Source organism: Bufo gargarizans, chromosome 10, assembly GCF_014858855.1.
Source record: "Bufo gargarizans isolate SCDJY-AF-19 chromosome 10, ASM1485885v1, whole genome shotgun sequence".
NCBI lineage: Eukaryota > Metazoa > Chordata > Amphibia > Anura > Bufonidae > Bufo > Bufo gargarizans.
The window spans coordinates 39,999,048-40,015,224 of NC_058089.1; the positions used below are offsets into that span (position 1 = coordinate 39,999,048).

The following is a 16,177-nucleotide window of genomic DNA, read 5'->3' on the forward strand; positions in this document are numbered from 1 at the left end:
TTTTTGTCACATATAGTACTTCATGACACTGGTAAAATGAAGTAAAAAAAAAAAAAGGATTTTTATTTATAAAAAAAATACCAAATTTATCAAAAGTTTGGAAACATTTGCAAATTTCTCTACTTTTATAATACATAGTAATACCTGCAAAAATAGTTATTACTTTGCATTCCCCATATGTCTACTTCATGACTGGATCATTTTGGGAATGCCATTTTATTTTTTGGGGATGTTACAAGGCTTAGAAGTTTAGAAGCAAAACTTGGAATTTTCAAAAACCCGCTTTTTAAGGACCAGTCCAGGTCTGAAGTCACTTTGTAAGGCTTACATAATAGAAACCACCCAAAAATGACCCCATTCTAGAAACTAAACCCCTCAAGGTATTCAAAACTGATTTTACAAACGTCGGTAACCCTTTAGGTGTTCCACAAGAGTAATTGGCAAATGGAGATAAAATGTCAGAATTTCGATTTTTGGGCAAATTTTCTATTTTAATCCATTTTTTCCAGTAACAAAGCAAGGGTTAACAGCCAAACAAAACTCAATATTTATGGCCCTGATTCTTTAGTTTACAGAAACACCCCATATGTGGTCGTAAACTGCTGTACGCGAACACGGCAGGGCGCAGAAGGAAAGGAATGACATACGGATTTTGGAAAGCAGATTTTGCTGTACTGGTTTTTTTGACACCATGTCCCATTTGAAGCCCCCCTGATGCACCCCTAGAGTAGAAACTCCCCCCCCCCCCCCAAAAAAAAACTCCAAAAAAAGTGACCCCATTTTGGAAACTACGGGATAGGGTGGCAGTTTTGTTGGTACTATTTTAGGGCACATATGATTTTTGGTTGCTCTATATTACACTTTTTATGAGGCAAGGAAACAAGAAATAGCTGTTTTGTCACCGTTTTTATTTTTTGTTAGTTACAACATTCTTCTGACAGGTTAGATCATGTGGTAGTTTTATAGAGCAGGTTATTACGGACGCAGCGATACCTAATATATCTACTTTTTATTTATTTTAGACACTTATTTCATTTTTGAAACAAATAAAAATCATGTTTTAGTGTCTCCATAGTCCAAGAGCCATATTTTTTTGAGTTTTTGGGCGATTATCTTGGGTAGGGTATGATTTTTGCGCGATGAGATGACAGTTTGATTGGCAATATTTTGGGGTGCGTATGACTTTTTGATCACTTGCTATTACACTTTTTGTGATGTAAGGTGACAAAAAATGGCTTTTTTTACACAGTTTTTTTTACGGTATTCATCTGAGGGGTTAGGTAATGTGATATTTTTTATAGAGCAGGTTATTACGGACGCGGCCATACCCAATATGTGTAGTGCATTTTATTTTTTTAATCTTAAATCAGTGCTAAATGTGTTTTTTATTTTTACTTTTTTTCACTTTTGTTTTAATTTATTTTGACCCAGACCCATTTGGTTCTTGAAGATCCAGTAGGTCTGATGTTTGTATAATACAGTACACTAATAGTGTACTGTACTGTATTTTCACTTTACACTTAGTCTGATCAGACTTCTGCCTTTAGCAGAAGTCTGATAATTGCGCACCCGCCCGCTCCCCAGCACCTCCCCCCTGCACAGCCTGTAGGCAGATAACAATGAGGGCTGCGGGGGGGGGGGGGGTTAAAAATAAAAATTTTGGTCATTTTGAAGTTTCAGAAAACGTCCAAAAGCGTTGCAAACCGCAGGTCTGAATTGACCTGCGGTTTGCAGCGATCACTGATATGGGAGGGGGTCACAGGACCCCCCTCGGCATTGTCCCAGGGTGCCTTCTAGTGATCGGAAATACACAGGGCGTACAGGTATGCCCTGTGTCCTTAGGAGGTTAATATTAGGCACAGAAATCTGTGTTTGCAATTACAGAGATCATGTGTTTCTTGTAGTTCTTGATCAAGTTTGCACACACTGCAGCAGGCATTTTGGCCCACTCCTCCATACAGCATACAGATCTTCTCCAGCTCTTTCAGGTTTGGGGCTGTCACTTGGATACATTGAGTTTCAGACCCCCACCAAAGATTTTCAATTGGGTTCGGGTCTGGAGACTGGATAGATCACTTTAGGACCTTGAAATGCTTCTTATGGAGCCACTCCTTAGCTGCCCTGGCTGTGTGTTTCGGGTCATTGTCATGCTGGAAGACCCAGCCACGACCCATCTTCCATGCTCTTACTGAGAGAAGGATGTTGCTGGCCAAAATCTTGCGATACATGGCCCCATCCATCCTCCCTTCAATACGGTCCTGCCGTGTGGTTCTGGGCTGATTCCTCACCTGAATGAAACAGAAGTTTTGTTGCATCAATTTGCAATTACTGAATGAGCTACACCCTTTGCATAGTCATCTAAGCGTAAGCTAAAGAATAATTGTGGAATACTGCAAATTTACATCAGAATAAAAGAGGATAACTTTTGGATTGATTTAGTCAAAGTCCTAATTTAAACCTCAAAAGAGAACAGGACATGAAATGATGAGTGATAAAATTACGGTACAAGCTACCTTAGTATCCCGGGTAGCAGCAATGACAGGGGAGGCCCCCCATCCGAAAGGAGCAGATACAGACATGCTAGAATGCCAGTTACAGTAAAACCTTATTTGCACTACAGTGAATCAGTGTGCTGCCCGTGTTTATTCAGATGTCCAGAGACATCCACAACATCAGTCCATTTAGTGGACTAAATACGCCCATTGAGGTCTATCAGTCTGTGAAAGCTAAAGACAAAACATAGATGCCATCCATGTTCTGTCTATTTCTCATGTTTTAAAAAAATAAATATGGACTAACCATGGTAAAAAAAAAAAACATGTTGATACATCCTGAAGTTCAAGTATATGCAAATACAAAAAACACACAAAAAAAGTAGAAGTGACACCCCATAGATATTTTTAATGACCTCTTGGGGGACAATATACAAATAAAAGAAAAAGGACGGCCACGCCAAGCAAAACAATCGCCAGAGTTGCCACTTTAATGCAAAACCCAATTTAAAAAATTTATTATGGTGACCATTTGCATATTTAAAACTTAAAAAGCTGTAGTTTGAAAACAAAATGACTTTAAAAAGATTTGGGGGGCAGTTTTCCCAAAATGAAGCTAAAAAAGAAAACAAAAATCTCTAAAAACATAAAAATAAAAAACTGTAGTTGTCACTTAAAAAAGACATATACCGTAAACAAATAAAAAAGTTAGAGCGATAAACCACCAAGTGCTCTAAATCATGAAGAAGTATCTGGTCATTAAGGCCTTTTCAGAGTTAATACTTAACGAGTATTAACAAGTTTCCCTGCTCTACACCTGCAAACCACCACTGTAAGGGTGCCTGCACACGGCATTGATTACATGCAGAAAAAAACTATTATTATTATTAGTATTATTTATTATTAAAGCGCCATTCATTCCATAGCGCTGTACATATGGAAAGGGGTATACACCACCACAATGGTTTCGAAATTAAACGAACAAGATGTGCTTTAACTGCAGACTGTCAGTTTTAATTTGAGGGTATTTACATCAAATCAGGTGAAAAGTGTATGAATTACAACAGTTTGCATATGTGCCTCCCACTTGTTAAGGGACGAACAGTAATGGGTCAGAATAATAATCATAAATCAAACCTTCACTTTTTAATACTTGGTTGCAAATCCTTTGCAGTCAATTACAGCCTGAAGTCTGGAACGCATAGACATCACCAGACGCTGGGTTTCATCCCTGGTGATGCTCTGCCAGGCCTCTACTGCAACTGTCTTCAGTTTCTGCTTGTTCTTGGGGCATTTTTCCTTCAGTTTTGTCTTCAGCAAGTGAAATGCATGCTCAATCGGATTCAGGTCAGGTGATCGACTTGGCCATTGCATAACATTCCACTTCTTTCCCTTAAAAAACTCTTGGTTGCTTTTGCAGTATGCTTTGGGTCATTGTCCATCTGCACTGTGAAGAGCCGTCCAATGAGTTCTGAAGCATTTGGCTGAATATGAGCAGTTAATATTGCCTGAAACACTTCAGAATACATCCTGCTGCTTTTGTCAGCAGTCACATCATCAATAAATACAAGAGAACCAGTTCTATTGGCAGCCATACATGCCCACGCCATGACACTACCACCACCATGCTTCACTGATGAGGTGGTATTCTTAGGATCATGAGCAGTTCCTTTCCTTCTCCATACTCTTCTCTTCCCATCACTCTGGTACAAGTTGATCTTGGTCTCATCTGTCCATAGGATGTTGTTCCAGAACTGTGAAGGCTTTTGTAGATGTCGTTTGGAAAACTCTAATCTGGCCTTCCTGTTTTGGAGGCTCACCAATGGTTTACATCTTGTGGTGAACCCTCTGTATTCACTCTGGTGAAGTCTTCTCTTGATTGTTGACTTTGACACACATACACCTACCTCCTGGAGAGTGTTTTCTTCACCAGGGAAAGAATTCTTCGGTCATCCACCACAGTTGTTTTCCGTGGTCTTCCGGGTTCTTTGGTGTTGCTGAGCTTACCAGCACGTTCCTTCTTTTTAAGAATGTTCCAAACAGTTGTATTGGCCACGCCCAATGTTTTTGCTATATGTCTGATGGGTTTGTTGTGTTTTTTTCAGCCTAATGATGGCTTGCTTCACTGATAGTGACAGATCTTTGGATCTCATCTTGAGAGTTGACAGCAACAGATTCCAAATGCAAATAGCACACTTGAAATGAACTCTGGACCTTTTATCTGCTTATTGTAAATGGATAATGAGGGAATAACACACACCTCACCATGGAACAGCTGAGAAGCCAATTGTCCCATTACTTTTGGTCCCTTAACAAGTGGGAGGCACATATGCAAACTGTTGTAATTCCTACACCGTTCACCTGATTTGGATGTAAATACCCTCAAATTAAAGCTGACAGTTTGCAGTTAAAGCACATCTTGTTCATTTCATTTCAAATCCATTGTGGTGGTGTATAGAGCCAAAAATGTAAGAGTTGTGTCGATGTCCCAATATTTATGGACCTGACTGTATTTGTTAGTACTTTGAAGTGAATTCACTGGGCAATGGGGAGCCAGTGAAGGCCAAGAGATTAGAGAAATGTATGGAAGACTTGCAAAGGCTCTACTGACTTGTAAAACACGGCTAGGTGCTCTCTCCAAATAAGGCAGTACCAGTTGCCAAATAATTGATAAAATATAATATGTAGAGGATGGAGGGCACTCAGATGTCTGTATATATAGAGAGGGCAACAGTTATAGTAAGGTATATCACGTTTCTTTATTGTTTCTAAAAATATGTATATACCCTTCTGTAAAATTATCAATATATCAAAGATACAATAAATACTTTTCAAGGATGTGGAGGAGTAAAAACTTAATCACAACAATACAAATTTCTCAGATTGTGTCAGGAACACTGTAGTCCTTCCTATTATGGCAGAGTATATCAAATGGTTAAAATGCTTGAAATAAATAAAATAGAATAAAATAGAATAGAGTAGATAAAAGTCCTTATATGACTAAAGTCCTACTTCTGCAGATGATCAGTCTGCATGTAGGAGTCATATATCCTGTGTTATAATCTTGGGGTGATAGATTCACTTATATATCCTATATTGCAGTCCTGGGGTGATAAGTTCACTTAAGTCCTGGAAATGTAGTTGTCTATAGTATAAAACCGGAACAGTCTTACCCCATATGTGTCAGTTCCAAGGTACAGCTGTAGGGAGATCTCCTTACTATATTGTCCGGTCTTCTGTGGTGTGTAGCGGTGGTGCGCACGTGTTCTCCGGCGTCTTCCTCTCTGATCGCTCCGTTCCTCTTCGCTGGGCCGGAAGTGATGTTTCTGTAGCCGGAAATAAAAAATTCGTTATTTCCGGCTACAGAAACATCACTTCCGGCCCAGCGAAGAGGAACGGAGCGATCAGAGAGGAAGACGCCGGAGAACACGTGCGCACCACCGCTACACACCACAGAAGACCGGACAATATAGTAAGGAGATCTCCCTACAGCTGTACCTTGGAACTGACACATATGGGGTAAGACTGTTCCGGTTTTATACTATAGACAACTACATTTCCAGGACTTAAGTGAACTTATCACCCCAGGACTGCAATATAGGATATATAAGTGAATCTATCACCCCAAGATTATAACACAGGATATATGACTCCTACATGCAGACTGATCATCTGCAGAAGTAGGACTTTAGTCATATAAGGACTTTTATCTACTCTATTCTATTTTATTCTATTTTATTTATTTCAAGCATTTTAACCATTTGATATACTCTGCCATAATAGGAAGGACTACAGTGTTCCTGACACAATCTGAGAAATTTGTATTGTTGTGATTAAGTTTTTACTCCTCCACATCCTTGAAAAGTATTTATTGTATCTTTGATATATTGATAATTTTACAGAAGGGTATATACATATTTTTAGAAACAATAAAGAAACGTGATATACCTTACTATAACTGTTGCCCTCTCTATATATACAGACATCTGAGTGCCCTCCATCCTCTACAAGAGATTAGAGAGTTTGCAACAGAAGGGAGTGGTCAACAGTGTCGAAGGCAGAGGACAGGTCAAGTAGAAGGAGGACAGAGTATTGTTTCTTAGTTTTGGCTGATAGTAGGTCATTAGTGACATTGGTAAGGGCAGTGTCAGTCGAATGGTGGGGTCGGAATCCAGATTTTAGGTGGTCAAAGAGAGAGGAGGAGGAGAGATGAGAGGACAGTTCCGAATGGACATGTTGTTCAAGTATCTTTGAGGCATACGGAAGAAGTGATATGGGGCCATAACTGGACAAAGAAGATGGGTCAAGTGAAGGCTTTTTGAGGATAGGTGTAATGGTAGCATGTTTAAAAGCAGAGGGGAAGACCTCAGAGGTTAGTGATAGGTTGAAGAGATGAGTTAGGGGTGGGATAAACACTGTGGTGAGGTTAGGGATGAGGTGGGATGAGATTGGGTCAAGTGCACAGGTGGTGAGGTGTAATCTGAAGAGTAGAGTGGAGTTTTTCTTCTGTAATAGTGGAGAAGTGGGTTTTGGGAGAAGAGGACCGAGCAGTTGTGTGGAGGGTCTGTGGGGACTGTGTACTGAAGCTTTCTCTGATGTTGAATATCTTTTGTGAGATGAGAGGAGAGGAGAGGGTGGGGGCGCTGGGGGGCGGAGAAGGGAGTTAAAAGTGTTAAAAAGTTGTTTAGGGCTGTGAGCCAGGGAAGATATGAGAGATGAGAAGTAGGCCTGTTTTGCATCAGCGAGTGAGGATTTGAATGTGAGGAGGGATTGCTTGTATGCGGTGAAATGATCTTTAGAATGGGATTTCTTCCATCGCCGCTCAGCAGCCCTGGAAGCTTGTCTGAGTTTTTTGGTCAGGTTGGTGTGCCAGGGTTGTCTGTTAATTTTTCGGGTTTTGTTGTGTGTGAGGGGGGCAACAGTGTCCAGAGCTGTACTTATTGTGGTGTTATATAGGGTAGTGGCAGCATCTGGGTCTTGGAGGGAACAGATGGTAGAGAGTGGGAGAAGAGAGTCAGAAAGCAAGCGAAAGTAGAGATGTTTAAGGTTCCTGCGGGGGTGTACTAGTGTGTGGTCCGGTGGAGCAGCAGAAGAGACCAATGAAGAGAAGAAGGTGAGTAGGTTGTAGTCAGATAGGGGGAGAGGCAAATTAGAAAGGTTAGATAGGGAGCAGAGGCTAGTAAAGATAAAATCCAGAGTTTAGAGGCGGCCAAGTGGCAGGTGTCAATAGGGATGTTGAAGTCACCCATGATGATAGTGGGGATGTTGGCAGAAAGAAAGTGTAGCCAGGTGTTGAAGTGGTCAAGAAAGATGGTGGCTGGGCCTGGGGGGGCGGTAAATGACGGCTATTTGAAGGTTGGAGGAAGAGTAGATGCGAACAGAGAGTACTTCAAATGAGGTAAGCGTAATGGAGGGTGGCAGTGGAGTTGGGCTGTAGGAGCAGGTGTCTGATAGGAGAAGACCAACTCCTCCAGCATGTTTGCAGCCGGGGCGGGGGGGGTCTGAGTGAATTGAAATCCACTATATGAGAGTGCAGCAGGGTAGGAGGTGTCAAAGGGCGTCAGCCATTTTTCTGTGAGACCCAATGTAGGAAATGTATAATACAGCACCAGTATAGGAGATTAGACAAATCAAATCTGCAGCACATCAATTGTTTGTTTGTTTTTTGTTCAGATTTAAGCCTTTACAGAGGAAGGGTGAGATCTGCAGGAAATCTACATCAAATCTGCACCACAACTAGGATAAATAGTGTGGACTTATGTGCATTTTTTGTGCGGTTTTGGTGCAGATTTCTTGCAGATTTTTTGCACCATGTGCAGGCACCCTTTCCGTTATGTGTGCACTCTCAGGATGAAAATGATCAAACTTGCATTATGAAAATTTGGCATCGCCATAATAATACTGACCCAAAGAATATGTTTGGTGTGCCATTTGTACTTCATATAGTTTTTCAGTTTCACAATACAATATATGCAGCTTAAAATTGTGCTGTAAAAAGTACAACTGGTATATGGCTATACTGTACCTGTTCCTAAATACTATAGAAGAGATTCTCCCTGTCTCCCTACCTTCTCAACAGTGAGCACTTACTACCTGCTATCATGCATCTCCCAGCAGCTGGTTGGTTATTCAGTGCAGGGGATACAGCAGGATTGCTCACTGTCAGCACTGGCCACGTGTGAAAATAGCAGGGATGTCAGAAGGTATATTTGGTGTACATATGGTAATTAGGCTTGAATGAATCGAGCTCCAGATCATAGGTCCGAGGTTGATTCGTTCTAACACTTCGTTTTAATGATGTATGGAGTGTACAGCATTAAAATGTATTGCTTCTGTGAAGGCAAAAGTCGCAAGAGACGTCGGTATTCGTTTCTACATCTTTAAAAACATTTCAAATTCAGAATCAGAAGTCGGGTTTGGTACCAGCTGCTACCTTGGTACCAAACCTGATTTTGGATTGCTAATTTAAAACAGGTCTTCGTACATCATGAAAATTAAGTGTTCTAATCTGAAGCTCGATTCGCTCAACACTAATGGTAATGTTCATGGTATATGAGGGAGAAGTGAGGGCAGTTGCTCAGAGCCCAGCTGCCTTCATGGTCAATACTTAATCTGCGTGAGAGACATATAGACCATACATGCTCTTATAGGCCATACATGCTCTTATAGGCCATACATGCTCTTCTGGAATTCTGGAAAGAAATGGATGCAAATGAGCTCTTAAGCTCTGCCTCTAATGCCACCATGTATGGCCTATAAGTCTCCTCACCAAGAGATTAAAGGTGCTCTCTCCCCAAGGAGACATAATACCCATCAAAACTTGACTTAGGCCTCTCACCCAGTTAAGCCAGTACTCTCTGCTCTGCACTGATAAGGAATAGTAGTAAAATAGTAGTAAAAAAGGAAGAAACACAGGACCTCGCGAGATTACGGCAATCTATCGATGACGAAAGGAGGAGATTCGGAGGACATAGGCGGTGCTGGGCTCCTTCACAGGCGGGCGTGGCTGGGCACCAGGAAGGCTCGTACAGCCCCTTGGTCACCTTACAAGACTAATTTACATATCTCAAAAATCCTTTTTTAAAGAAAATAAAAGCACACAGCCCTATAGGACCGGTATATTGCGGACATGCTAGCCACGATCTAGCCGTGCATGTCCGCATCTCTATAGCCTAAAACTTGGTGACAGAATCCCTTTAAAGGATGGTGAATGAGAATGCTGGTGAGTTATGGTTTACCTGAATGTCAGCGCTGACTGTTTGATTAAACGGGCGCGATTGGGGGTGAAACAACTGCCCCGATTAGTCTAAGGGTTAGTAGTGTGGAGAGTTTGGCAGTAGGCGGGGTCAAGGTCCAGATGACGGACGGAGCTCTGTCTGGGCTCTGAGTTCTTCTATGGACCATCGCTGCAAGTAGGATGTCAGCTGGACTGCAGCTTGCTATGTGTTGGGAGTGATGAATTATTACTAGTATGTCAGCGCTCCGTGTGTAGTTAAGAGGGAGCGATCACGGGCGGATGTTTTTCCCGAGTGTTTTATGTGGGGTTATATGGGGGATTTAGCCGCAGGCAGGATCAAGTTTACATTACTGCCGGAGCGATGTCAGGGCTCTACTTTTCTTCTATGCATGGATCTGTTGAAGAGACGTGGGACCTTCTTGTAGCAGTGGTCATGAGGATAACAGGGGGAGTTAGCAGTCCACAGTGATTTAACTCTCCCTCTGTATACCTGTCAGGGCACCGAACCATTTTTAGAAGGTGAGGGCGCAAAGGCTATGGATCACAGATGATGATAGATAGTATGGTTGCTATTGGCAACTACAGAACCTTCTACTCATGCTAGGTACAGTACAGACCAAAAGTTTGGACACACCTTCTCATTCAAAGAGTTTTCTTTATTTTCATGACTATGAAAATTGTAGATTCACACTGAAGGCATCAAAACTATGAATTAACACATGTGGAATTATATACATAACAAAAAAGTGTGAAATAACTGAAAATATGTCATATTCTAGGTTCTTCAAAGTAGCCACCTTTTGCTTTGATTACTGCTTTACACACTCTTTGCATTCTCTAGATGAGCTTCAAGAGGTAGCCACCTGAAATGGTATTTCAACAGTCTTGAAGGAGTTCCCAGAGATGCTTCGCACTTGTTGGCCCTTTTGCCTTCACTCTGCGGTCCAGCTCACCCCAAACCATCTCGATTGGGTTCAGGTCCGGTGACTGTGGAGGCCAGGTCATCTGGCGCAGCACTCCATCACTCTCCTTCATGTTCAAATAGCCCTCACACAGCCTGGAGGTGTGTTTGGGGTCATTGTCCTGTTGAAAAATAGATGGTCCAACTAAACGCAAACCGGATGGAATAGCATGCCGCTGCAAGATGCTGTGGTAGCCATGCTGGTTCAGTATGCCTTCAATTTTGAATAAATCCCCAACAGTGTCACCAGCAAAGCACCCCCACACCATCACACCTCCTCCTCCATGCTTCACGGTGGGAACCAGGCATGTAGAGTCCATCCGTTCACCTTTTCTGCGTCGCACAAAGACACGGTGGTTGGAACCAAAGATCTCAAATTTGGACTCATCAGACCAAAGCACAGATTTCCACTGGCCTAATGTCCATTCCTTGTGTTCTTTAGCCCAAACAAGTCTCTTCTGCTTGTTGCCTGTCCTTAGCAGTGGTTTCCTAGCAGATATTCTACCATGAAGGCCTGATTCACACAGTCTCCTCTTAACAGTTGTTCTAGAGATGTGTCTGCTGCTAGAACTCTGTGTGGCATTGACCTGGTCTCTAATCTGAGCTGCTGTTAACCTGCGATTTCTGAGGCTGGTGACTCGGATGAACTTATCCTCCGCAGCAGAGGTGACTCTTGGTCTTCCTTTCCTGGGACGGTCCGCATGTGAGCCAGTTTCTTTGTAGCGCTTGATGGTTTTTGTGACTGCACTTGGGGACACTTTCAAAGTTTTCCCAATTTTTCAAACTGACTGACCTTCATTTCTTAAAGTAATGATGGCCACTCGTTTTTCTTTACTTAGCTGCTTTTTTCTTCCCATAATACAAATTCTAACAGTCTATTCAGTAGGACTATCAGCTGTGTATCCACCTGACTTCTCCACAACGCAACTGATGGTCCCAACCCCATTTATAAGGCAAGAAATCCCACTTATTAAACCTGACAGGGCACACCTGTGAAGTGAAAACCATTTCAGGTGACTACCTCTTGAAGCTCATCAAGAGAATGCCAAGAGTGTGCAAAGCAGTAATCAAAGCAAAAGGTGGCTACTTTGAAGAACCTAGAATATGACATATTTTCAGTTATTTCACACTTTTTTGCTATGTAGATAATTCCACATGTGTTAATTCATAGTTTTGATGCCTTCAGTGTGAATCTACAATTTTCATAGTCATGAAAATAAAGAAAACTCTTTGAATGAGAAGGTATGTCCAAACTTTTGGTCTGTACTGTATGTGGCGGGGTATTTTCGAGTCTCTTCCATTCATATGTGCTTATTTTCCATTGGTGTAAGAATGGAAAGGTTCCTTGGTGTGGTAAAATCATCTGTCAACTTTCTGTGTTAATGTTAGTACAATGATCAGACGTATGGGGGTATGTGTCATATGTATATGTCAGTGTATTCTCCTTATGTTAGATACCAACGTATGCTGTAATATTTTATAATATTTAATAGTATTTTTTAGGGACCATTTTGGTTTTTCAGTTCAGGAACATTGTTTGTTTTCTAGTATTTTTACCTATGTGCCTATTTTTGGGCAGAAACATTAGGCCCATGTGCAAATGAAAAATGAAATAGAGAGTTTTTGTTTAACTTTATATCTACCGTGCAACATTGATAGTTGTGTTGCATGGCATTCAGTCTATTTCTAATGGACCAATGTAATTTTTGTAAGTCTAGGAGTCATAGTGCTCCTTAGAGGTTTTTTGTGTATATATATGGTCCATGAGAAAAAAATCATCTAGCGTGGCTGCATAAAATTAGAAAAGGGAAGGGGGATTTAAATTAAGATAAAAAATATAGGTTAAAATGACAATTGGAGTTAAAAAGAAGAAAAAAAAAGTATATATTTATATACATATGCCCGTATGCACATACACACGTCTTTTTGCTTTTCATATATATACACAGTTGTGTTCAAAATTATTCAACCCCCAATGCTGTAAAGGGTTTTAGGGAATTTAGTGTACATTTGTAAGGCTACTTTCACACTAGCGTTCGGGGCTCCGCTTGTGAGTTCCGTTTGAAGGCTCTCACAAGCGGCCCCGAACGGATCCGTCCAGCCCTAATGCATTCTGAGTGGATGCGGATCCGCTCAGAATGCATCAGTCTGGCAGCGTTTGGGCTCCGCTCCGCTCAGCAGGCGGACACGCTTGCAGCGTTCGGGTGTCCTCCTGGCCTTGCGGAGGCAAACGGATCCGTCCAGACTTACAATGTAAGTCAATGGGGACGGATCCGTTTGAAGTTGACACAATATGGCTCAATTTTCAAACGGATCCGTCCCCCATTGACTTTCAATGTAAAGTCAAAACGGATCCGTTTGCATTATCTGAACGGATCTAAGCGTTTGCATTATAGGTGCGGATCCGTCTGTGCAGATACCAGATGGATCCGCACCTAAACGCAGGTGTGAAAGTAGCCTTATTGTGTTCAGAATGAAATCTTACAAGGACTTTTTAAAGAACCAAATGCAACTAAAATGACATCAATTGTTTTTGTAATACAGTATTAAAAATTTTTTTTGTGATTTCTTCATTGACACAATTATTCAACCCCTTAAAGACTACCACTCTTAAGAACAGAGGTTCATTCAAGTGTTTTTGATCAGGTATTGAAAACACCTGTGGATGTCAAGGATCATCAATCAAGCATAATAAGCACCAATTAGGCAGATTTAAAGGGAACCTGTCACCGGGATTGTGTAAATAGAGCTGAGGACATTGGCTGCTAGATGGCCGTCAGCACATCCGCAATACCCAGTCCCCATAGCTCTGTGTTCTTTTATTGTGTAAAAAAAAACTATTTGATACATATGCAAATTAACCTGAGATGAGTCCTGTCCCTGAGATGAGTCAGGTACAGGACCCATCTCAGGTTAATTTGCATATGTATCAAATCGTTTTTTTTTTACACAATAAAAGCACACAGAGCTATGGGGACTGGGCATTGCGGATGTGCTAGCAGCGATCTAACAACCATATCCTCAGCTCTATACCCAAAATCCAGGTGACAGGTTCCCTTTAAAAGGACTGTGATACTCAGCTCCTTCTAGACATTTACTGGTGTGTTTACAAACATGGTGAAGTCAAGAGAATGGTCCAGGAAGACAAGAGAAGAGGTGATTTCTCTTCACAGGAAAGGCAATGGCTATAAGAAGATTGCAAAGATGTTAAACATACCAAGAGACACCATAGAAAGCATCATTCACAAATTCAAGGCAAAGGGCACTGCTGAAACGCTACCTGGTCGTGGCAGAAAGAAGATGCTGACTTCGACTGCTGTGCGCTACCTGAAGCGCAACGTGGAGAAAAGTCCCCGTGTGACTGCTGAGGAACTGAAAAAAGGATTTGTAAGAGGTGGGTACTGAAGTTTCAGCTCAGACAATAAGGTGCACACTGCGTAATGAAGGCCTCCATGCCAGAACTCCCAGGCGCACCCCCTTGCTGTCTCCAAAGAATAAGAAGAGTCGACTGCAGTATGCCAAAAGTCATGTGGACAAACCACAAAAGTTTTGGGATAGTGTTCTGTGGACTGATGAAACAAAATTAGAACTGTTTGGGCCCATGGATCAACGCTATGTTTGGAGGAGGAAGAACAAGGCCTATGAAGAAAAGAACACCTTGCCTACTGTGAAGCATGGCGGGGGGTCAATCATGCTTTGGGGCTGTTATGCTTCTAAAGGTACAGGGAAGCTTCAGCGTGTGCAAGGTACCATGAATTCTCTTCAGTACCAGGAGATATTGGATGAAAATGTGATGCAGTCCGTCACAAACCTGAGGCTTGGGAGACGTTGGACCTTTCAACAGGACAATGATCCCAAGCATACCTCCAAGTCCACTAGAGCATGGTTGCAGATTAAAGGCTGGAACATTTTGAAGTGGCCATCGCAGTCACCAGACTTAAATCCGATTGAGAACCTCTGGTGGGACTTAAAGAAAGCAGTTGCAGCGCGCGAGCCTAAGAATGTGACTGAACTGGAGGCTTTAGCCCATGAAGAATGGGCGAAGATACCCGTAGATCGCTGCAAGACACTTGTGTCAAGCTATGCTTCACGTTTAAAAGCTGTTATAACTGGAAAAGGATGTTGTACTAAGTACTAAGATTGAATGTCACTTGGGGGTTGAATAAAACTGAAAATGATGTGCGCACAGATAAGACATTTGTGGTTATTTCATTATAAATGTTATGTTATATTTATCTGACTTACAAGTGCCTCTTTGATTTAATTGTAAACAAGATGACTGAAATGATCAAAATCAATGTCAAACTGGCCAAAACACTCAATTTCAGTGGGGGTTGAATAATTTTGAACACAACCATAGATACATGTTTATACAGGGTTTATGACAACAGGGGTCTCTTTAATGAGGAAATTGTTTGTAGGCCTAGGTAATAAAAAGTTTTTTCTTTTTTATTTATGTATTGTTTTTCGTGTGAGTCTTTTATGAGGTTGGTTAGTCTTTTATTCACATTGTATGTCTTTGCCAACCTCTACATTGAACATCCGTGGGCTTTGTGTGAAAGCAGTGTGCGATATGGACTAACCTTGCGATGGTGCGTACACGCTTTATCCATTTGGAAAAACGTTCAAGGCGTTGACGGCCCAAGACGAGTCTTTGTTCAGTTCTGGTGACAAGGGTTGTTATTTCAGGACGAATCTCTGGATCTTTGTCAGGCTCTAGAAGACCGAAGACGTTAGCTGTGGTCTCTGCTGTGTGATCCAGCAGGAATTCAGGCCCTGTTAACCAGGAAGAATTTGCAAATACACTTGCAGACACTGGCCTAGTAGCATGATCTGCAGGATTAATTTCAGATGGGACATAATGCCATTGTTCACGTTTAGATGATTTCCTGATTCTTTCTACACGGTTGTAGAAACGTTTAGTCTGGTTGTATATGTAGCCCAGAACAACCTTACTATCTGTGTAGAATTTGGTGTCATCCATCTGAATGTCTAGCTCGCGTAATATAAAATCTGTGATTTCTACAGCTAGCACAGTCCCACAAAGTTCAAGCCTAGGAATTGTGTGCTAAGGCTTAGGTGCTAACTTAGCTTTCCCAAACAAAAACCCTATGTGGGTTTGATTAGAAGAGTCTCTCACCTTGAGGTAAGCAACAGTCGCAATGGCCTCAGTAGATGTGTCTGAGAAGATGTGAAGCTCTTTTCTCCAGCTCGTAGCAAGGAAAGCTGATGTGTAGCAACGTGGTATATGGATTCCCTCTAAGGCGTGTAGAGATTGCTTCCAGGACTCCCATTTTGAAAACTTGTCAGATGGCAGTGGAGCATCCCAATCTTGAAAAGACTCTGAGAGCTGTCTAAGTAAGGCTTTACCTTGTATGGTGATGGGAGTCACAAATCCCATTGGATCGTATACGCTGTTTACCACTGACAGAACACCACGCTTGGTAAATGGTTTTTCTGTAGAGCTGACTTGAAAGCTGAAAGTGT

General features: G+C 41.7%; 1 protein-coding gene across 1 annotated transcript in view; it reads right to left on the reverse strand.

The window, feature by feature from the left end:
• The window catches only part of LOC122920286 (solute carrier family 22 member 6-A-like), a 123,765-nt gene that overhangs the window by 80,461 nt on the left and 27,127 nt on the right, over positions 1 to 16,177 (reverse strand). The gene's annotated exons all lie outside the window — the stretch shown is intronic.